General features: G+C 53.8%; 1 protein-coding gene and 1 pseudogene across 1 annotated transcript in view; both read left to right on the forward strand.

Moving 5' to 3' along the window:
* PPP1R37 (protein phosphatase 1, regulatory subunit 37) overlaps nucleotides 1-24,027 on the forward strand; it is a 55,606-nt gene that overhangs the window by 17,309 nt on the left and 14,270 nt on the right. The gene's annotated exons all lie outside the window — the stretch shown is intronic.
* On the forward strand, nucleotides 20,012-20,611 carry LOC105535878 (annotated as a pseudogene).

Consider the following 24,027-nt stretch of genomic DNA (forward strand, 5'->3'; position numbering starts at 1 on the left):
GATCTCCTGACCTCGTGATCCGCCCGTCTCGGCCTCCCAAAGTGCTGGGATTACAGGCTTGAGCCACCGCGCCCGGCCTAGCTTTAGATTTTTTTATGAGAGAGGGTCTCTCTATTTTTTTCTGCTTCTTGGTTTAAACCATGGCCAGAGACAGGGTCTCAATCTGTCGCTCAGACTGGAGTGCAGTGGCGTGATCTTGGCTCACTGCATCCCCCACTTCCCAGGCTCAAGCCATTCTCCTGCCTCAGCCTCCCAAGTAGCTGGGATTATAGGCGCGCACCACCACACCCGGCTAATTGTTGTAGTTTTAGTAGAGACAGGGTTTCACTGTTGGCCAGGTTGGACTCAAACTCCTGACCTCAGGTGATCTGCCTGCCTCAGCCTCCCAAAGTGCTGGGATTATAGGCGTGAGTCACTGCGCCTGGCCAGATTTGTTTTTTAAATGATTGAATGAATACTATTTGCATGTGGGTGCCTTGATGTTAAGATGGTGTCTTGTTTTAGTGAGCGTTTTTTTGACTATCAGTTAACTTCGGTTTTTTTTTTGTTTTTTTTTTTTAGTGGAGTTTCACTCCTGTGGCCCAGGCTGGAGTGCAGTGTCACGATCTCCGCTCATCACAACCTCAGCCTCCCGGGTTCAAGCAATTCTCCTGCCTCAGCCTCCTGAGTAGCTAGGATTACAGGCATGCACCACCACACCCAGCTAATTTTGCATTTTTTGTAGAGACAGGGTTTCTCCATGTTGGTCAGGCTGGTCTCAAACTCCTGACCTCAGGTGATCCACCCGCCTTGGCCTCCCAAAGTCTGGGATGACAGGTGTGTGCCACCGCGCCCAGTCTTTTTGTGTTTTTTGTAGAGATGAGGTCTCGCTATGTTGCCCAGGATGGTCTCGAACTCCTGGTCTCAAGTGATCCTCCTGTCTCGGCCTCCCAAAGTGCTGGGATTGCAGGCATGAGCCACTGTGCCTGACCTAACCTGTTTATTGTTAACATGTTACATGGTTTTGGGAATTGGTTCTTCATGACCTTTGCCTATTTTTGTTTTCGGACCTTTTATGAGGACTCCTTCTCTATTGAAGATAGATATAATTGTATTGTGCACATATATTTGTTCTCATTTATCATTTGTCTTGCAGGAAACGTGGGGGACGGGGGCAGGACACTAAAAAGAAGCACTTTCTCTTCTCTCCTATTTCACTGAGTCTTCATAGCAAAGCCCTATCTCAGTGTGAACAGCTTGGGATGGAGGAACACAGGGCTGGGGGCTTCAGAGAGGGCAGAGGAGACAGTGGCAGCATAGGCCTTGGAAGCCCTGCAGTGTAGGAGAGAGGGTGCTTTAGTGGAGGCCCAGCCTGGGAAAAGGGTTAGCAGGTTAGTGGGTCCACTGTAACCACAACTCCAGCCCCGTTTGCTGAGCACCAGACCGAGCAACCCGGTGAACCTGTTGGTGCCCCACATTTTTGTAGATAAGAAAACTGCTACTTGGGGTCATTGGTCACTTGCTGAGGTCATACTCCTTTGGAGAAGATGGCAGAAGCCAGAGCAGTCCTGCCTGGGTCCCTGGACACATCCAGCCCACCATAGCTATGGAGGCTCAGCACGTCCCAGGAGCCTCAAGTTTCAGCAGGAGCCCAGACTCCCTCATCTCCCACGGCCATGGCCACCACATCGTCAGTACCCTCTGTGTGAGGGTCCCATGTGTCATGTACTGTTTCCTTCCAGTAGCTTCCTGACCCTTCAGTAATACCATTCTTTGCCCTGAGGATCTGTCGCCCACTTGCAGCCTCAGCTCTGCTGCCCCTCTGCCCCATTGGAGGGTCCTCACAGCTGACTCTTCCCTCTGTCTGGAAGGGTGGCCTGGACTTTTGTGTGGCTCCTGTTGGTTTATGACCTCGTGTCCCCCTCCAGTGTAAGCTTCTTGAGATGGGATGTCTGGCTGTTTTGTTCACTTATGTAGCCTGGCACCTAGAATAGAGCCTGGCATAGAATAGACACTAGATAAATATCTGAAGGAATTAATGAATTCCTTTTTTTTTTTTTTCGGGGTGGGGGGACAGTCTTGCTCTGTCTCCCAGGTTGCGGTGCAGTGGCGCAGTCATGGCTCACTGCAGCCTAGATCTCCTGGGCCCAAGTGATCCTCCTGCCTCAGCCTTCTTGGTAGCTGGGACCACAGGCACATACCACCACACCTGGCTAATTTTTGGATTTTTTGTAGAGACAGGGTTTCCCTGTGTTGCCTAGGCTGGTCTCAAATTCCTGGGCTCAAGTGATCTTCCTGCCTTGGCTTCCCAGAGTGCTGGAATTACAGCCGTGAGCCATCGCATCTGGCCACATTTCTTTCTTTTACTCAGCTTTTAGGTCTCAGTTGAAATGTTCCTTTCTCTTATGGGTCTTTTCTAACTATTCCTCCAAATCTGAATTTGTATCCCCTCTGTTTTTCCCTGTAATATACGCTTTCTTCTTATAACTGGTAAATTTTTGTGTGATTTGTTTGCCTTCCTCACAGTCAGTCCTTGAGGGCAGGGACCAGCCCTATTCTGTTCACGGCTGTCTGCCTAGCCCAGGTTGTTGCGTAAAGAATGAATGAATGTGTTCATTAGTTCCCAAACAGACCTCTGAGAGTTGGTGGCATTACCCTCTTGTTATGGATGAGGAAGGTGAGGATGGGCAGTAAGAAATCCCAAGCACCTGATTTCCATCACTGGAGGCTTTGCTGGACCAGTAAACAGCTTACAGTTTCTAAAATTCCAAACTAAAGCACTCCCAAAGCCTCTGAATTCAGATGGCCATCTGGTACCCATGACCAGAAGCCTGAGGCAGGTGGCCTGAAATAGCCTGCTTGGTTCTGGCAGGACTGAATGACTCCCGATGAGCACTGGGCTTTCCTCAGAGGCCCCCTTTCCCCAGCCTGGCCTTGTCACCTACTGAGGACTTGGGTGGGTGGCAGTGCTAGGAAGCGTTGATCCACTAAATGACTCAGCAAACCCTTGTCCAGCACCTTGATGCCCCCAGCTCTGCTGAGTCCTCTGCCGGATTGTCTTGCCTGCTTCATTTGACCCTGACAGTGATCTTCAGTTCCCCAAGGCTCCGAGGGCTCTGTCTCCTCTGAACCTTTGCACATGCTGTTCTCTCTGTTGCAACACTCTTCTCCCTCCCTTCTGCTTTTTAATTATTATTATTAGTTTTGTTTTTTTTTTTTTCAATTGAGACAGAGTCTCACTCTGTCGTCCAGACTGGAGTACAGTGGTGCAATCTCGGCTCACCACAACTTCTGCCTCCCAGGTTCAAGTGATTCTCCTGCCACAGCCTCCTGAGTAGCTGGGATTATAAGCGCGCACCACCATGCCCGGCTAACTTTTGTATTTTTTTAGTAGAGATGGGGTTTTGCCTTGTTGGCCAGGCTGGTCTCGAACTCCTAACCTCATGTGATCTGCCTGCCTCAGTCTCCCAAACTACTGGGATTACAGGCATGGGCCACCTTGCCCAGCCCATTTATCTTCTTGGCATATGGAATGTGTATGTAATGTACATGTAAGTTGTTGAAGTGTAATATGTTGAAGACCTGTGAGCCTTCCTCCCAATTTCAGAGTGAGAACATTGCCATTAACTCACCACTGCCTCTGGGTGGGTAGAGGGAGCCCACTGTCCTGACTGTAGTCAGTGTCATTCTGTGTGTTTTATTTTTTGAGGGGAGGGGAACAGGTGTATCAGGTTTAATAAAAAGGGAAAGGGTCATCAGGTGGCCTTTTTAAAAGTTTTATCAACCATGTCTGCATGCTGAAAAGCATGGTGTTTAGTTCTGCCTGTTTTTGAGTTTCATAAACATGGTATTGTGTTGTGAGTAAATTCCTGGGTCTTGCTTTTTCTTTTTTTTTCTTTTTTTTTTTCTTTTGAGACAGTCTCGCTCTGTCACCCAGGCTACAGTGCAGTGGCACAATATCAGCTCACTGCACCTCTGCATCCCGAATTCAGGCTATACTCCTGCCTCAGCCTCCCGAGTAGCTGGGATTACAGGCTCCTGCCACAAGGCCTGGCTAATTTTTTTGTATTTTTAGTAGAGACGGGTTTCACCATGTCGGTCAGGCTGGTTGCGAACTCCTAATCTTAAGTGATCCACCCGCCTCAGCCTCCCAAAGTGCTGGGATTACAGGCATGGATTCCATCTGATACATTTTACCTGGGGTGCTGGGATTACAGGCCTGGCATTACCTTCTGATACATTTCACCTGGGGCGTGAGCAAGACTTTCGCTAGAGTCTGGAGCTAGAAGCAGAATTGCCGGTCATAATTGATGAGTATGTTTGGCTTCTCAAGGTAATGCCAGTCTTTCTGAAATGGCTCTCACCTCCTTTTGCCTGACTGATTCCTGCTCACTCTCCAAGAGTCTCCTTATTGGCTGTCTGTCTTTCAGCACCTGCTTAGGGGAGTGGCTGCTGTGTGCCTGGTGTAGTTATGTTCTAGGGGGCAATGCGAACGAGACTCACAGTCCCTGCCCTCCAGTGGCCAGTGGTGTTAGATGGTCCCTCTTTCAGGAAGCCCCAACCCCTAGTCTGGGTTAGGGGTTTCCTTTGCCCCAGCTCTGCCTACTCTGGCTTGTCACTGTCTGGGGATGAGTCTGCCTTCCCGACTGGATTAGGACCCCTGTGTGGACAGAGACCAGGGTTAGGGTTATCTTGGACGCTGTTTCCAGCGTGACCCTGCCCGGGGCACAGAGTAGGTGCTGGGTGAAGCAGGTACTGTTGAGCTTGAGGCAGTTGGGATCAAGAGGAAGAAATGGATTCCAGTATCCAGGATCTGAACCCCAAGGCCATGTGAGCCCAAAGCCTCATACTTCCCCTAATGCCTGAGTGTCCAGGATTCCTTTACCTGTGCTGGGCTCTGTGGCAGAGGGAGGGGTCACGGCTCCTACCCTCGACAGCTTAGAGAAGAGTCAGTGCCTAACTACACGCCCCTTCCATAGTGTGCAGGGCTGATGTGAGGCCCACCTGGCCCTCTGGGAGCTCGAGTGTTGGCGTGTTTTTTCTGAAGCGGGTAAGGGCAGGAAGATGTGCATTACCCTTACAAAAAAGTAGAAAAGGCCAGCCTTCTCCTGCAGTCCCAGAGCACTTAGGCTGTATGGGGGCCACCGTGGGCCCGTAGATCCATAACAGGAATCATAATAGCTAGCGTTGGTGGAACGCCCACTGGGTGCCACGCATGGCATTGAGCCCTCTGTGCATCAGCTAGTTTTATCCCATCCATATCCCACGAGGTAGATGGAATTGCTGCCCCATTTTACCAATGAAGGAGAGATCCAGCCCCCCACAGCTAGTCAGTGGCAAATCTGAACTTCCCTCCTAGGCAGCCAGAGCCCAGCCCCTGCCCTGCACGATGGTACAGAGCCTGTCTGCAGGCACCGTGCATCCAGAGAGCTTTGCCTCCTGTCCTCTTGACTCTTCATGGCAAAGCTGGAAATGGGTAGATGGAGGAACAGAGTTACTTGGCCCCAGTGCCGCCTCTGATTTGAGGAGGCAGGGTCAGCCCTGGGCCGTCGCTCCCTTTGTCCCTGAGTCTGCATTCCCCTCCACCCTGCGAGCTCCCTCAGAGAGTTCTCTCCGCCCCCTTGCCACTCTTGGTGCTTATTTATCCCTAGGTCTTCACTTCGGCACCCTCAGGTGCCCAGCCCTGGGTAAATATTTGTCTCAGGGCAGACAGGAGTGGGTGTGGCCACTGTTTCTGAGCCCAGGGGCAGGTGGAGGTAGCAGGTGGGGTGGTGATTGGCGGGCCCCTGGCTGGAACTGGCTCTGCTTGCTCTTTGCTCATCCAGCACCTGCTCTCCCGGGCGCTGCTGAGGCGTTGGGCCCTGCAATAACAGGGACTTCCGTTTGCCACGCGCCAGCCTCTTGTAAAGCACTAGACGCTTTACACAAGAGAGCTCAGTGGCTGCTTTTAGAGAAGGCTTTGTGTGTCAGTCTCAGTCTCATTGGCTCCATTTTGCAGATGAGGAGACTCAGCCATGAAGGGTCGAGAGCCATTGCTCGTGACAGTTGGAGTCTGTTCAGTTATCAGGGCCAGAATCTACTTGGGGCCACAGGAGGTGAATGAGGGTGTTCATTGGATGGAGGCCAGGCCTCTGCCTGTTCCCAGGGATCCTGAAAGCCGGCAGGAACCAGGTCTGCCACCTGCTCTCTGGACCACATGCACTCCTTGTTCCTCTTTCTCTCTTCAGAACTTCTTCCACTGGCCTGGCCGTGGGCCACACAAGCCCAGCCCTCCTGGTGTCTGGAACAGGATCCCCCAGTCCAGCCCCCTGACCCGGGCAGCTCATGCAAGCTTAGCTAGGACCCCCACATCCTCCCTGTCAAATGGGCGGTAGAGGGCCAGCCCACACTTGTTGGGGTGGAGGGCAGTTTTTAGAGAAGGAGGCTCTGCAGACACCCCCAAATAGGCACCCCCAAGTACAAGGTCTGACTGCAAAGGCCATGCCCTCACTAGGTTGCTGTTTCATGTATTTAGAAGGTGCATTCACAGGCTGGGCATAGTGGCTCACACCTATAATTCCAGCACTTTGGGAGGTCGAGGCAGGAGGATCGCTTGAGGCCAGGAGTTCAAGACCACCCTGGGCAACAAGTGAGACCTTTCATCTCCACAAAAAATAAGAAATTAAATTTTCAAAAGGTGCATTCACACTGCAAGGCAGAAAGTCACCAGTGTCCTCAGATGTATACATCCCTTTGGGAAGCTCCTTCCAGTTGGGGGCTTGTGGAGGCCACAGAGGAACCCCCCTAATTCCCCCTGCACATCCCAGCAGAAAGTCCTGGGCTAGGGGACACTCTTGGGCACTTGTGTTCTGGGGGTGTTATTAGTCTCCACCACAGGATTGGTTGTGTTTTCTTACTGGTTCAGGCATGCATTCAGCCAGTATTGAGCTCAGTGCCCAGTCCTGTACTGGGGACACAACAGTGGCAAGACAAACCTAGCCCTGCCTTCCAGGCTTACTGTCCAGAGAGAGGGAGGTGTGGGAGACAAGTTGGCCAACCAGCAGACAGTGCCACTGCAGATCGAGAGAAGGGTCTGGAAGGAAATAAACCAAGGCTGGAACAGAGGAGACAGTGGTGAGGCTGGTGGGTAGGTACCTGGCTTGGGTCAGGATATTGGATGCCTTAAACTATTGGGTGAGGCACGGGGTCCATCAGCCAGATGAGGTGGACTTTGAAGTCGGGCCTGCCTGTGATATGTGTCCTTGGCATGTGCTCCATCTCCCTGCGCCTCAGTTTCCTCCTTTGGAAAGGGGAGGGGAGGGGTAGCTGTACCCCAAACCATGGCGTGAACGGAAAGGTCAAGGGTTTGGCTAAGAGTAAGGATTGTGGAGCCATAGACTGCTCAGGCTCAAATCCCAGCTGTGACTTTTACTGGTTCTGTGGCCTTAGGAAGGTTCCTCAGTTTCCTCATTTGGAATGGGGATAATAAACCCTACCTGTCTTAGGGTTGTTGAAGAGAGTAAATGAGGTAGTATATGTAAGTGCTTGCCATTGCTCGTAATAATTATTTATTGTTAAAAGTTGCGGCTACGCGCGGTGGCTCACGCCTGTAATCCCAGCACTTCGGGAGGCTGAGGCGGGTGGATCACTTGAGGTCAGGAGTTCGAGACCAGCCTGGCCAACATGGTGAAACCCCACTAAAAGTACAAAATTAGCCTGGCGTGGTGGTGGGCACCTATAATCCCAGCTACTCGGGAGGCTGAGGGAGGAGAATCGCATGAACCCAGGAAGCGGAAGTTGCAGTGAGCTGAGATTGTGCCACCTCACTCCAGCCTGGGTGACAAGAGTGAGACTCCGTCTCAAAAAAAAAGTTGCGTGTCACACGGGGAGACTCGAGTGCTTAGCACACTGTTTGACTGGGGACCCAGGGATTAAGGCCTTGACTTTCCCTTTCATCCAAGCCTGCCATTGGCCTTACCATGCACCTGCTGTATGTGAGGCACTGTGGCATGAGGGAAGTTGCGCCTGATCTGCCTTGTTCCTTCCATCCCAAGAGACTTGGAAAGCTGTGGGTGTGTTCTGACCACATCTGTTTCTGTAACAGGATCTTCAGCTGGGGCAGGCAGCTGGGAAGGTCAGGATGAGGGGAAGGGAAGACAGGCCTGTGGCACCTGCCATCTGTACCCTTCACTGGAGTGGGCAGGCCCTGCCCACATCCCTGCCTGAGGCCTGGGGTCTAGAGGCCTGGCTCCTTGTTGGTTATGTAAGCCCAGCCCGCCCCCTGCAGCTGGCTGTCCTGCAGCACGTGGCCATGGCACCCGCCGGCTGGATGGTAGTGCCTCCCTGCCAGGAAGGGCAGAGAACAACTCCTCTCACCCAGGAAACTGCAGGACTCATGGCCCCTCAGCAGGCCTGAGGAGGGCATGGGGGTCTGAGAGGAAAGGACCAGCCATCCCAGCCTCTCCTGAGCAGGCTGACTTTCCAGGACGCTTTGCGGGCTCCCTTCCTTCCGGCCCGTGGTTCTCTGGGGAGAAGGGAAGGGTGGACGTTGTCTTCGTTTCCCAGAGTGAGTCAGTGCATTCATTCATTCACAGACTCACAGCGACAGACACCACAGTGATGTCCCTAGACTCAGGGAGCCCTTGGTCTAGGACAGAAAACCAGCAAGTAGATCCGTAGAGATTGGGATGTGTCCAGTGAGGAGGCAGAGCGTTGCCTGGGTATGTGTGGGGGAGGGGGGTGGGGGTGCTGCTACAGAAAGGGGTCAGGAGAGGCTACTCAGAGGTGACTTTTTTTTTTTTTTTTTTTTTTTTTTTGAGGCGGAGTTTTGCTCTTTTTGCCCAGACGGGAGTGCAGTGGCATGATCTCGGCTCACTGCAACCTCCATCTCCCAGCTCAAGCAATTCTCCTGTCTCAGCCTCCTGAGTACCTGGGATTACAGGCACGTGGCACCACATCCGGCTAATTTTTGTATTTTTAGTAGAGATGGGGTTTCCCCATGTTGGTCAGGCTGTTTCTCGAACTCCTGACCTCAAGTGATGCACCCGCCTCAGCCTCTCAAAGTGCTGGGATTACAGGCGTGAGCCATCACGCCCGGCCAGGAGGTGACTTTTGAGTTGAGACCTGAATGGCAAGTCAGCTGCGGGTTAAGCTGCAGGAGGGAGGGAAGCGCTCCGAGGGAGGGAAGAACAGTTGCAGACAGGAGGCAGGAACAGGTCACAGAGCCTGCAGAGGGGTGAGGAGGTGTGCACGAGCCGAGGGTGAGCCCAGGCGGAGGGCTGGCGTCAGGGGGCCTTGTCCAGGGCTGAGGAGTTGAGATTTTACTCTCAGTGCAGGGACAGGCGGTGCCCAGTGAAAACCTGTGGCAGCCATCGGCCCGCTCCTCGGCACGGTCTCCTAAGCTGATTGTGCGCCTGCTTTGGGTCTGAATGGCAGGGAAGGCACAGGATGTGGGTTTTCCTTCCGTGGTGGGAGGTGATCTCAGGGAGTCTCCCTGCAGGTCTCCACCAGGTCTCCTGTGTGCCTGCCACGGGCATGCAGTTCTGAAGGACTGACTGGTGGTGGGAAACCCAGCCTGGAGATTGTCCCAGCCATCCCGCCCGAGGCAGGGACAGGCCAGTGGGGCCACCTGAGCAAAGGCTTAGGGCAGCTGGTAGACCGGGCTGCAAGAGTGAGGCCGTGGAGTTAGTCCTAGAGCAGCACCTGGCAGGAGCCTGGCTTCGTAAGCCAGTGCTCGTCCTTGGCATTGTTGACTCAGTGGCTCAGCTGATGAGCCCGAGGCTGCTGGGGAAGGTGCCCTCCGCAGCCTTACAGCTCCAGCCCCCGCGTGATCCGCGTTTCACAGGCCTCTGGGTTACTGAGAGGCTGGTGGGGGTGGAGGTGCCTGACGGTTGTTCACTGGGAAGAAGAACTCACCACCAGTGTCTCTTCGGTTTTCTCAAGGAGTCGCAGGCAGAGGTTTTTCCGAACGGGCTCAGCAGTCAGAAGTCCCTGCCTGGGCTTCCGACTGCCTACACAGGCAGCTGCAGCCCTCCCCTCAGGCTGGCCGGTGTCACTGCCCCATTCTATGTCCAGGCCTCCCGGCACCCAGCCGCTGTCCCCACGAGTGCCCGGAGGAAATCCCAGTTTAGCAGGGGAGAGGGTTCCCCAGTGCAGAGTGGGCGAGGAGCCCGGGACCTGTGACCTGTGTCACAGGGCATCTGAGGACATTGCTCCTGGAAGGTAGGTGCGTGGCCACAGAGGTGACTTCGGGGTCTTATTTAGGAGGCTGACTCGGAAGGTCCTAGTGGCTCGGCAGTGCAAGAGGAGGATCCCCACGGTGTGTGGCCTGTGTGGTCACCCGGGGCTGTGGCCTCTCTGACTCTCCTCTTCTTTGTCTTGGGTTGGGGGTCCTGGCCGTGTCCCCTTCCCAGGGATGCACTAAGGTTTCGGTGAGCTCAGGCATGTCAAGGGGTTGCCTGAGGTAACTGCGTAGTAAATGACAGCTGTTGGTGGGCTCCCTGGCGAACGTTGGGACACCACAGTTACGGACTTGTGCCAGGAGCCCCAGCTTCCTGCCACCCCTCACCATGTGCCTCAGAGTTCTCCTTTGACAAGCCTCCATCTGGCTGTCCTGTCCCTCAGGGGTGGGCATGAGGCCCAAGTTCCTTCCTTCCTTTAGCCCACGTTCACTGAGCACCTGCTGGCCGGGCCCCAGGGAGCCACCCAGGTGGCTGCCCCACAGCCGGGCTGGGCTTTATAAGTGATGCTGTCATGAGAGACTGGCCTTGGTGCCAGACCTCCCTCCCGGCCCAGCTGCCGCCTCTGAGCTTCTTGTGGGCCACCACCTCTGAGCAGCTGCTGCCTTTTTTTTTTTTTCCTCATTTAACTTTTTGTTTTGTTTTTTGGGTTTTTGAGATGGAGTCTCATTCTGTCACCCAGGCTGGAGTGCAGTGGTGTGATCTCACTCACGGCAGCCTCCACCTCCTGGGTTCAAGTGATTCTCCCGCCCCAGCCTCCCGAGAAGCTGGGATTACAGGCACATGCCAGAATGCCTGTCTAATTTTTTTTTTCTTTTTTTTTTTTTTTTCCTGAGATGGTCTTGCTCTCTGTCACCCAGGCTGGAGTGCAGTGGCGTGATCTCGGCTCTCTGCAGCCTCTGCTTCCCAGGTTCAAGCGATTCTCCTGCCTCAGCCTCCTGAGTGGCTGGGATTACAGGCATGTGTCACCACACCTGGCTAATTTTTGTGTTTTGTAGAGATGGGGTTTTGCCCTGCTGGCCAGGCTGGTCTCCAACTCCTGACCTCAAGTGATCCGCCCACCTTGGCCTCCCAAAGTGCTGGGATCACAGGCATGAGCCACTGTGCCTGGCCCATTTAACTGTTTTTTGATGGACATTTTCAGACACAACAAAGTAGGAGTATAATGAGCCTGATGGACGACCCACTTTCCGGCTTCAGAATTGATGACTATGTGGTCAGTCTGTTCCCATCTATCCCCATGCCACTCTCACCCGCATTATTTTGCAGCAGCTCTAACATAGCTATCATTTTACCTATACATTGCTTCTGAAACAGTGGGAACACTCTACCCCAAGCCAGCACTCTCTGTCCTCCACTGTCATCTGCCCAGGCCCTGGATCAGACCACTGGAAAAGTGGCCAGATAGGGCTGGGCTCTCTGTGGCGCTCTGCACCCATGAGAGGTAGCTGGGTGTGGTGCTCAGAGAAGAGCCAGCTCCACCCACCAGCCCCCGGCACAGCCTTTCTGTTTGAGGGAGGCTGCCGCCCCAGGAGGGGCTTTAGGGACTGCCAGTAAGCCCAGAGAAGGGACTGGGGTCCTCTTTGTTCCCGCTTCCCGGCTGCTTCACTGGCTGCTCCATCTCTGTGTTCATTAGCTTTTAAATGATGTGCACAGATTTTTTATTCCCCCCCATTTCTTGTGTAAAGGGTAGCATTCATGAGCGTACCGTTCTGCGCCTGCCTTTTTTGTTTGTGTCTTGAAAACTATTCTCTGTTGGCTGAGAGAGCGCACACTCATTCTCGGTGGCGGCAGGGCTCCACTGCCTGGATGAACTCTGGGGAACTGGCCGGCTCCTGATGGTGGATGTTGTGGTTGGTTCCAGTTCTGCATTCTCAAGCTGCTGCAGTGACTGTCCTTACATGTATGATTTTCCATCTTTGCAAGTATGTCTGTAGGATTAATCTCCAGGTGTGGAATTGCTAATCAAAAGGTATATGCATGGCATCTGTACTTTTTTTTTTTTTTTTTTTGAGCTGGAGTCTTGCTCTGTTGCCCAGGCTGGACCTATCTCATTGCAACATCCTCCTCCCAGGTTCAAGCGATTCTCCTCCCAAGTAGCTGGGATTATAGGCAGGGATTACCTGGCTAATTTTTGTATTCTTAGTAGAGACAAGGTTTCACCATGTTGGCCAGGCTGGTCTCCAACTCCTGACCTCAGGTGATCTGCCTGCCTCAGCCTTGGCCTCTCAAAGTGTTGGGATTACAGGCGTGACCCACTGCGCCCCACACATTTGTACTTTTGACTGGTCTTGCCAAATTGCCTCTGAGAGGGAACCATGTCCTTGGTCAGGCCCTTTCTCATCTCTGAGCCTCCTCTGGAAAGTTGCGGAGATAATTTCTATTTCTCAGGGCTGTTAGGAAGTGGAAACGAGATCAAGTTTGTCAGTCGCTTAGTTTTGGGAGTAGGCGCAGAGTTACGGCTGCAGTGGTAAAGCGCAGTAGAAGGGCCCTACGCAGTGTTTGTTCTCTTCCCGCATCCCTCTCTGCTGAGTGCCACCAGGGGTTATGGGGGTGGTGGAAGAGGGTAGAGATGATCACTGTTGGGAAATGCAGGACGGTGGCTGGAAGGAGGGGGTCAGAAGCACAGACCTGCATTCACACTCACACTTTGGGATGAGGGACTTTCCTTCTTACAGCGTCTGTCTCCCTGCCATGGGAGGCAGTGCGTGTGTCAGCCGCGGCTCTCGGCTGTAAGCCCAGAAACAGACCCTTGCAGGATTCATAGCAAGGGAATGTGTGGGGAGGATGTCACCAGGCAGGAGGACACCTGGGCCTTGGATGGGCGGGAGTGAGGCCACTGGATTCCCTAGGTAGGGAGCTCACCAAATACAGGAAGAGCCTTCTCCACCCAGGAAATCTGACCAGTGCCACACAGTGAATATACAGCGTCCTCACGCAAGGACCCGAGAGGTGTGTAGGCAGCTGTGTGCAGTCTATACAGGGAGTCCAGAGGTTGGTGTGAGCCCTGCTCTTGAGGGGCCTCTGGATGCCTGCAATGGGGTGCCGGGGCCTCCACGGGCGTCATTCTGTGGTTGCTCCAGGATTGGACTTAGAGATCTGGGTTTGAGCACATCAGCCTGCCCTGGGGCCCCCTTCAGTAAAGATACTCCCCTGAGAAATGCCTGCCCTTGGGAAGCCCGCTGCATTGGGCTTACATGACTGATCAGACTGATTCTGGGTGGAGCAGCCTGGGGAAGGGCTTGGAGGCGGGAGTGAGGATGGTCTCCACGTGGGCAGCGTAGACGTGTGGTTTTGCAGGGACAGAGACTGTGCAGCAGCGCATCCGCAGAGGTAGCGAGGCCTTGAGGGCGTGGGGCTCCCACAGAAAGCTCTGTGGGTGCTTTTCTGCCTCCTCCTCCCTATTTCAGGCCCCAGGAGGCCTTGTGTGGTTCTGTCCCTCCCCTGCTCCCCAACTGAGGCTGTGGCATTGTGGGAGCGCAGGAAGCAACTGGACACCCAGTGAAGGTGTGTAGAAGGCATTTGCCCCAGGCTGGCTCTGGGCTGAGCACATCGGTTGATGACCTCGTCACATGCATCCCTTCACTTCCTGAGTGCGGGGTACCCAACAGCCTGCCATAGACAAGAAGGGACCTTCCCTGAGTTCACCCAGCTGGTCCTGTCTGAGCTGGGGACTCACACCTGCGCTGACTCCAGAGACCCACCCCAGCCCCACCTTCGTGTTGCTTCAGTCAACATATATTTATTGAGCACTTACTGTGTGCCCAGTGAAGACCTTTCTGGGGATATTTCAGTGAACAAAAGGGGTAAGAAGAGTTCTCCCCTCATTATAGCATAAATACACAGATTAGTACGCTTCCTGCTAGGTCATAAGAAGTGCCACCTAGAGAAGGAAGCAGGGATTCACAGTGATAAAGGGGCTGACTTTTTGGAGGGTGACCAGGGAAGGCCTTTAAGGAGGTGACTTGAGAGTGTAGACCTGCAGGCAAGGAGGGAAGGAGCCATTGGGATGTGAGGAAGAGGGGTGGTCAGGGGCAGGGGGTAACAGGTGCAAAGGCCCTGGGGCACTGTGTTCAGATGGTTCTGCCACTGGCAAGGATCAGGACCTCAATGACTACAGCAGCCCATCCCCAGCGCCCCCAAGTGAGGTCTGGCCATGCAGCTCTCCCATGTGTACGCTTTGCCTCCCGTGCTCCATAAGCAGGACCCTGACCCCTCCAGTCTCCTTGCTGACCCCTCTCATCTCACACTCCAGGTCCTGATCTGTGCAACTCACTGCCAGATGCATCAGGCAGCCTCCTGCACCCGCACTTTCTTCACAAAGTTCTCTCTGCCAGGGACGCCTTTTGCATCTTTGCCATCTCTGAGACTTTTCCAGATGGAGGCAGCTGATCCCAGCCTGGCCATCCTCCCTGCTTCCATGTCCCCTCCCTCCCTCCCTCCCTGCATCATAGCCTTGATGCTGTTCTGCCACTGCCCCTGGATTTGTCTCGCTGATTGTGCAGAAGGCTCTGGGACAGAGCTGGCTTGTGGGGGATTGGGCCACTGCCTATTGGAGGCATTTGGGGGGCTGTCCCAGGGGTGGGTGCACCCCAGGCTGGGCCAGGTGTCCATACCTCTCCCACCCAGCACTGGCACCTGTGAAGGGCCTCTGGCGGCTGGGTCTTCCTATAGGCACCAGGAAGAAACCTATGAGGGCATCTCTACTGAGGGTAGGACCTGCTCTCCACATCCTGGAAACCCAACAGAGAAAGACAGTCTCTGGCAGCCTCCTTGTCTTGAAGTTCTTGAGAAGGCTGCATTTCTAGTTCCCCACAACCTGTCTGTCCGGTTTGAAGCCAGGGGCCTGAGAGCTTCAGGGAGCTGATGCAGGACAGAGACAGCTCTGGTTCAAGCCTCCCTCTCTCCGCTCCCAGAGGTGTGACCTCAGAAGACCATCGCGTCTGTAGCGTGGTAGAGGCTGGAAATTCTACTCTTCAGGATTATGATGCGGATTAAATGCAGTAATCGGGTGTTTGGCAGAGTGCCTGGTAGGGAAGGGGTTCAATAAAGAGCTGCTCATACCATTCTGTGCAGGGATTGCTTTAGGGCATGTTTTAGAATTTTAGAGTGTATTTCACTACATGGTAGCTTCTTGCAGCTTCGAGGCCCTGGCATCCCTCTCCCCTGCCTGCAGGCTTCCTTGTTCACTGGGCCAAGTCCCTGCAGTAATCTTCCTAAGCATGGAGCAGACCGGGCCCTTCCTGGCCAGAACATCCCCATCTACCTTCAGGGTCTGCTGCAGCGGCCAGATGTGAGCTTTTCCCCTGTCTGCTCACTCACCTTCTCTGTGCCTGGCCCCATGTGGGGCAATGTTGGGGAAACAGTGTGGACCACAGACTACCCCATACTGTCTTCCTAGGGCTCATAGTCCAGTGGGGGAGACACACAGGTCTCCAGATGGTGACAACTCAGAGGGGATGGGGCTGAGGTGGGGAGGCCAGAGAGTGGGGCCTGTCCTACCGTGGGGGTCAGGGAGGGCTTCCTGGAGAAGGCACCCTTAAGCTGAGAATTGAAGTAGTAAGCAGTGAGAGCATGTACCATGTAATATGTAAAGGGGAGGGAGAATGTGAGGTGCTGGGAAGCACTAGGCCCTCTGGGGAAGGGAAGAATTTGGGATGTGGCCAGAGCACAATGCCCTGTGAGTGGAGAGGTCCAGATTTTTCTATTTTTCTTTTCTTTTTTTTCCCCCAGTGATCCTAGAAATCCTCCCAAGAGAGGTCCAGATTTTTGACAAGGCTGAAAGGTGGCCCCTGAGACCTGACTCTACCTGTCTGCCTGGCCTTTGCTCAGTCTAGTGCGCGCACAGCCCCCTCCTCGCTCTCACGCATCATCTGTGTGCTCCTTCCCCGCCAGACAAGAACCCCTGGAGGGCAGGGACCAGTTCAGAGCCATCCCTGTCTCCCCAGTGCCAGCACAGAGCTTGGCCTGAGTAGGTTTTGGGTGCTGGGCTTGGTGACTCACACCTGTAATCCCAACATTTTGGGAGGCTGGGGCAGGAGGATCACCTGAGCCCAGGAGTTCAAGACCAACCTGTACAACATAGTGAGACCCGGTCTCTACATAATAAAAGGAAAACTAGCCAAGCATGGTAGGGTGTGCCTGTAGTCCCAGCTACTTGGGAGGTTGAAGTGGGAGGACCACTTGAGCCCAGGAGTGCAAGGCTGCAGTGAACTATGATTGCGCCGCTGAACTCCCACCTGGGCGACAGATGGGGACCCCCAAAAATATAGGTTTTGGGAAATGTTTACCAGATGAGAGGCAAGATGGAATTCTCCTAAATTGGAAGCCTGGAATTCTCCTAAATTCGAAGCCTGACGCAGAATGGTTGAAGCAAAAAGCAAAGATCTGTTGTCTTATGGATCTGAAGGGTCCTGAATAGTGTGGCGTCAGGCACAATATCTCTTTATCAGACGATATCTCTTTAATCTCTGAGCTTGGCCAGGCACAGTGGCTCACGCCTGTAATCCCAGCACTTTGGGAGGCCGAGGCGGGTGGATGATGAGGTCAAGAGATGGAGACCATCCTGGCTAACATGGTGAAACCCCATCTCTACTAAAAATATAAAAATTAGCTGGGCGTGGTAGCACGCGCCTATAGTCCCAGCTACTCAGGAGGCTAAGGCAGGAGAATTGCTTGAACCCAGGAGGCAGAGGTTGCAGTGAGCCAAGATCGCACCACTGCACTCCAGCCTGGCAACAGAGCAAGACTCCATCTAAAAAAAATATCTGAGCTTGGCTTTCCTCTGAGCTGGCTTCATTCTCGGGAGGCTGTTCCCTCCTGACGGGTGCAGGAATGGCTGTCAGTAGCTCTAGAAATGGGATGCAGTCTTAACCACCCTAGTGGGAAGAGAGCTTCTCTCTCCTGAGAGTTCCATCTCAGGCCTTAGGACCGGCTGTGGCTGGCTCTGTAACCTTCCTGTCCCTGACCAATCACTGTAACAGAGGTTGGGGACAGGGCACCTATCCACTTGTATCCACTCATAGGACCTTTGGGGAGGACAGCGGGAAGTCAAGGTAATGTGAAGAGGCCTGCCCAGAGTCCTGGGGTGAGAGAGATTGGGTGACCAAAGCTGGCCCACCCAGGGGAAGATAGGAAGAGAAGTGGGCCATTCTGGCTTCAGACCACTTCGTCCTTTCCCAGACCCCACGCCAAGGCAGAGCTCCCTGTAGGATGAGTTTCTCACTTGACCTGAAATCTCTCCCTGTGGGGCTGCCGCAAGTGTGCAGGCTTCAGGGCAGGTGGCCCACACCCCCCGCGCCCCAGCCTCCTGCCCGCGGGTGTGCAGCCCAACCACCCGGATAGGGGAGGATGGTGCTCAAGTCATGGGGGCTCAGACAAGCATGGAGAGTCCTGCAGAGAGGCCCAGCACCAGGTTCCCAGGCTGCTCCTGGAGATGCTGTCCCACATGGGCTGGTCACCCACCTGCCGTGAGACTCCCAGCTGGGACCTTGCCTGCAGAGCCTGTGAGGTGGAACAATGGTGATGGTGCCCCCTTGTGGGGTAGGTGCATGTGGCAGGCACAGAGTGGTGGCAGCAACTGTAACACACGGTTCTGGGGGGTCGGGGACAGGGGCCCTTCCTGTGCGCCCTGTAGTGCTGAGTGCCAGACTGGGTGAGCTCACCAAGCCCTCCTTGGGAAGGTGCTGTTGATGCAGCAGGGAGGCCCAGGGCGGTCACCGCTCTGTGCTGTTGGCGACGGAGCAGGGATCGGAACCCAGGCACCTGGCTTCAAGTCCCCCGCGCTGTGGCGGAATGGGGCTCTGCCATGTTGGTGGTTATTTATTGTCGTGAACAAGAGCTCAGGCCTGGTTTCCAGGTGTGACTTTACTGCACCCTTGCCCTACCTCCGTGGCTTGAGAATTCTGGAAAATACCACAATAAGTGTTTCTTCTCTCTTGAAATTTTGTAAATAACATTTGCCTACATGCTGTCAGAAGAAAATAACATCTCTGTCTATTTCCACGTGTTGCGGTATTTCCTGGCTTGGGACCCCACCAGCTTCCCAGTCACCCAGGCTTGAAGCCAGGTTCTTCCTAGCTTCTCTCCCCACCCTGCCCATCCCTGTGCATGTAGCGGTGACCAAGTCCTATTGATTATCTAATTATCTGCTGGAAGCCTCAGGAATGGTAGCCTTCTGAGTTAGCACAGGCACTAGGAGCACAGCCTGTGGCCAGGCTGCGCAGGGGCTGGTGATGTCGGTTTCTCTCACCTTAACGTGTGAGTTGTGTAGTAATACGGTCCTATATCACTTAATGACGACACATTCCGAGAACTGCGTCATTAGGTGATTGCATGGTTGTGTGAACATCCTAGTGGACTTACACAAACCTAGGTGGCATAGGCCAGGCCCGGTGGCTCACGCCTGTAATCCCAGCACTTTGGGAGGCCGAAGCGGGCGGAATCACCTGAGGTCGGGAGTTCAAGACCAGCCTGACCAACATGATGAAACCCCATCTCTACTAAAAATACAAAATTAGCCAGGTGTGGTGGTGGGCATCTGTAATCTCAGCTACTCGGGAGGCAGAGGCAGAAGGAGAATCATTTGAAACGGGGAGGCGGAGGTTGCATTGAGCCAAAATCATGCTATTATACTCCAGCCTGGGCAAGAAGAGCGAAACTACGTCTCAAAAAACAAACAAAAAAACTTAGGTGGCATAGCCTACTGCACACCTGGGCTACCTGGAATAGCCTAGTGCTCGTGGGCTCCACACCTGCATAGCACGTGGCTGTGCTGAGTACCCTCGGCAACTGTAACACAGTGTAGGTATTTGTGTATATGAACATAGACAACGGACGGTAAACATATAGTGGGAAATCTTATGGGACCACCGCCTGCATACGCAGTCCATCATTGACTGAAATGGCTTTATGCGGCTTATGACTAGACGTGTATGTGCCTCAGTATTCAAAAGATGTGAAAAGGTGGACAGAGATTCAACGTAAAGAAATGATAAATGTTTGGGCTGGGTGTAGTGGCTAACGCCTGTAATCCCAGCACTGTGGGAGGCCGAGGCGAACGGGTCATGAGGTCAGGAGATTGAGACCATCCTGGCTAACACGGCGAAACCCTGTCTCTATTAAAAGTACAAAAATTAGCCGGGTGTGGTGGTGCGCGCCTGTAGTCCCAGCTACTAGGGAGGCTGAGGCAGGAGAATCCCTTGAACCCGGGAGGCGGAGGTTGCAGTGAGCCAAGATCGTGCCACTACCCTCCAGTCTGGGCAACAGAGCAAGACTCCATCTCAAAAAAAAAAAAAAAGATAAATGTTTGAGGTGATATGATAATTACCCTGACTCAATCCTTGTATGCATTTATCGAAATACCACATGTACCCCATAAATATGTATAATAATTATGTATCAATAAAATTAAACATTTTTAAAAAGGTATATATAGAGAATTAAGTTTCTCTCCCTGTCCTCCTTCAGCTTTGCCTTCCTAAAAGCATCCACCTAGTTTATTGTATGTCCTTCCAGAAGGATCTCTGATGGAGCTTAGCTAACAGTCCACAGCAGCCACAGCCTAGGCCAGCCGACAGAGTTTGTAAATAAAGTTTTATTTGCACATGTCCAGGCTCATTTGTTTATATACTGTCTGTTACTCTTTTCATGCTACAAGGCAGAGTTGATAGTTGCTGCAGAGCCTAGTCTGATCATTTAAGCAAGATAGTGTGATGCCTGCAGCTGTGTTTAAAGTCAAGGCAAGGTGGTAGAGGCAGCGGCAGCAGAAGGCCCAGAGGCAGTAAGAAGACTGGGTTGAGTCAGTGTGTTTGCGAGAGTTGGAATTGAAGCCTCTTAAAATGGCAGATGATTTGGACTTCGAGACAAGAGAGGCAGGGGCCTCGGCCTCCTTCCCAATGCGGTGCTCAGCATTATGTAACAATGGCTTCATGGTGCTCAAAGGCTGGCCTTACTTGTAAGATGGTCGAGATGTCTACTTGTAAGACTGGCAAGCACAGCCATGCCAAGGTCCAGCTGGTTGGCACTGACATCTTTACGAGGAAGAAATATAAAGATAATTGCCTATCAACTTATAATGTGGATGTCCCCAACATCAAAAGGAATGACTTCCAGCTGATTGGCATCTAGGGTGGGTACCCCTCACTGCTCCAGGACATCAGGGAGGTGCAAGAGGACCTTCGTCTGCCTGAGGAGACCTTGGCAAGGAGATCGAGCAAAAGTACAACTGTGGAGAAGGGCCCCTGATCACCGTGCTGTCTGCCATGACATAGGAGGCAGCTGTTGCAGTCAAGGCCATGGCAAAAGAACTGGCTCCCAGGGTGACTGGCGGCGGTGGCAGCAGTGATCCTCCGAGCCTGCAGAGGCCCGTCCCCTGGCCTTCCCTAGGCTGGACTCCTCCTACACAATATGTTTGACGTTTTAGTTTGGTTTTTCCCACCCCCTCAATCTGTCGGGGAGCCCCTGCCCTTCGTCTAGCTCCTTTGGCCAGGTGCTAGCAAAGCCATGGCCTTGGTGAAGCTGCCATCCTTTTCCCTGCTTGCAGTACAGCCCTGGTCAGGGGAGAAGGTGGGTGATGCTTGTGGTCTATTTATTTATTTTGAGACAGAGTCTCACTCTGTTGCCCAAGCTAGAGTGCAGTGACACCATCTCAGCTCACTGCAACCTCCACCTCCCGGGTTCAAGCGATTCTCCTGCCTCAGCCTCCGGAGTAGCTGGGATTACAGGCACGCGCCAACATGCCAGGCTAATTTTTGTATTTTTAGTAGAGGCAGGGTTTCACCATGTTGGCCAGGCTGGTCTTGAACTCCTAACCTCAGGTGATCCGCCTGCCTCGGCCTCCCAAAGTACTGAGATTACAGGTGTGAGCCACTGCACCCAGCCTTACTTATTTTTTTAAATTCAACCTGGAATCAGAAAGTGGTGGATTCTGGCACATGGTCCTTGTGCCCTCCCCACTCATCCCTGGTCTGGTCCCCTATTCGCCATGGCCCTTTACCCTAAGCACCATCCCCACAGACTGGAGCCAGCCCTCTGCCCTACCTAAGATGGGGAAGGAAGAGGAGGAGAGGGGAAGGGTCCTGCCCCCATGGGCTTTACCCTTCCCTGCAGTCTCTCTCCCCAACACATTTGTTAAAATCAAACCTGAATAAAACTACAAGTTTAATATGGAGAAAAACAATAATAAAGTTGAGGCAGACCTGGGCCTTTTAGTCTGTACTCCTGCCTCTGTGAGCCTTGACTCTGAAAAGGGGATAGTAAAAGGATGTCTCTTGGGGTCGCTCGGGGGCTTCTGTGGGGTCCGGGCAGCACAGGACCTAACCAGCAGGGTGTCAGTGCCTGGGCTGCGGGCATTGACTCGCCTGTGTCCCACAACCCCTCTTGGAACTGGAGCACTAGCAGGGGCTCAGCCGCCAAAATCCAGGGACAGGTGAGGCTGTCACCATCCAAGATGGAAGAGCACTTACAGGAAATCTGGTGTGTCATTCCTGGTTGCCCACGTGCACGACCAGGCCCCTCCCCGTGAGTACTGCAGGGTACCCTACTCCTGCAGAAAACAAGCCTCCCATGAGCCTGAATCCATCCTGTCGCTGCTCTGACCCCCGCCCCCAGTGGCTCCGGTCTCCCGCAGAATGAGGGAAGTCCTCACCAGGGTCTACTGGGTCGCCATCCCGTGTCATCCCCAGTGCTCCCCTCCCAGTGTGCATTGGTGCCGGGCCTGCTCCCACTGCCACACTTAAGCCTGCCCCAGTGGTTGCTGCTTGCTGCGGGGTTTGCACAGGGACTCCTGAATGAAGACCCAGACCTGAGCCCGGTTGAGCCTCTGGGAACACTCCTTTCAAGGCCGGCTCACCCTTGGCTCCTTTCTGTTCATTCCAAAATAGCAAAGTAACACCTGCATTGCAAAGCATGGTTATTCTGAGGCTGGTTGCCATCACAGTCATATGGGGGCCTGTTAAAATCTGGGCCCCTGGGCCCTAGCTAGGACCTCCTGACTCTGGTGCTCTGTGAACCCTGCTCACAGACATCCCAATTTCATGTGGTGGACACCGGGACATGGGAAGGTCGTCTCCAGCCAGAGGTCAGCATGGTCGTTAGGGAGCAGCCCTAAATACTCCTCCTTCAGTCTTGTCTGGACGTCCTCCCTCCCCATCCCTCCTCTGAGAGCTGACGCCCTCCCACCGTGTCCCCGGCCCCGCACAGCATTGCTTCCTGGTGTTTTGACTCCCACTTGGATGACTGTGTCTGTTTCCCCCGCCCTGCTCCAGGCTGGCACGGATGGTGTGAGTCATCACCGCCCCCTGATGCCCAACCTGTCCTTGCATCTCGTGGGTACCATTGTACCTGTGTGCAAATGCCAGACATCTCTCTGCCTGTCACCTGATGCCTGGCATCAGGTTTCTCCCTGTCCCTTTGTGAGGGCCACAGCTGGCGGCGGGAGAGGGAGATAAGCTCTGTTTGACCTTCACCCTCTCCCTGGGGAGCTGGCTACCACCTGCTGGGCGAGCGGCAGAGCCCCATCCCTGCGGCAGCAAGGCCCTGCCCACCAGCTGCTGCACACCAGTGTCTCTCCCTGGAGCTCATGCCTTTCACCATCCCACCCAGGGCTCCCCACACCCCGCCTCCACTCCGGCCCTTCCTCCTCCTCAGGCCAGACAAGGGAGCCGAGAGTTAAGCTGTGCTCTGGTTTCAGAGCAAGACAGTCCTGGGGTGTGTTCCAGTCCTGCCACTTCCAGGCTCCATGACTTGGGCAGGTGTCTTTTCTTCTCCCAGATTGCTTCCCTGATAAGATGGAGGTCTAGTTATGCCAGCATCATAGGGGTGCTGCTCTGGCCAAGTGAAATTGTGCGTGGGAAGTACTTGGGAGCTAGGTGAGGCAGCTCAGGCCTGTAATTCCAGCACTTTGAGAGGCTGAGGCGGAAGGATTGCTGGAGGCTGGGAGTTCAAGACCAGCCTGGGCAACATAGCAAGACCTTGACTGTTTAAAAAGAAAAAGAGGCCAGGCACGGTGGCTCACACCTGTAATCCCAGCACTATGGGAGGCCGAGACCATCCTGGCTAACACGGTGGTCAGGAGATCAAGACCATCCTGGCTAACACGGTGAAACCCCGTCTCTACTAAAAGTACAAAAAGATTAGCCGGGCGTGGTGGCGGGCGCCTGTAGTCCCAGCTACTTGGGAGGCTGAGGCAGGAGAATGGCGTGAACCCATCGTTGTCACTGCACTCCAGCCTGGGCAACAGAGTGAGACTCCGTCTCAAAAAAAAAAAAAAAAGAAAGAAAGTGCTTAGCACTATGCATTACACAGAGTAAGTTTCTGATACCGGGAAGCGGCTGCCACCATCACCACCACCATCATCTTTTTCCCCATTTGTGTCTCCTGCTGACTAAGCCAGCACTGTGACACTGGTGCCACTACTTCATGATGCGCTCACGGCCCTTGTTGCCTGCGACCCCACAGGTGTCCCTTTCAGGGAGGGAAAGAAAGAGGTTTTTGTGATCGTTTATCACAGCCTTGGCAGGCCAGGGATGGAACTCAGGTCTTCTTATTCCAAGCCATTACCTCTGCAGATCCATCCCCAACACACGCTTGCTTTGTAGAAAATACACACACATGACCGGGCGCGGTGGCTCACACCTGTCATCCCAGCACTTTGGGAGGCCGAGGTGGGCAGATCACGAGGTCAGGAGATCAAGAACATCTTGGCTAACACAGTGAAACCCCGTCTCTACTAAAAATACAAAAAAAAAAATTAGCCGGGTGTGGCGGCGGGCGCCTGTAGTCCCAGCTACTTGGGAGGCTGAGGCAGGAGAATGGCGTAAACCCGGAAGGC

This window comes from Mandrillus leucophaeus, unplaced genomic scaffold (genome assembly GCF_000951045.1).
Source record: "Mandrillus leucophaeus isolate KB7577 unplaced genomic scaffold, Mleu.le_1.0 Scaffold151, whole genome shotgun sequence".
Classification (NCBI taxonomy): Eukaryota; Metazoa; Chordata; class Mammalia; order Primates; family Cercopithecidae; genus Mandrillus; species Mandrillus leucophaeus.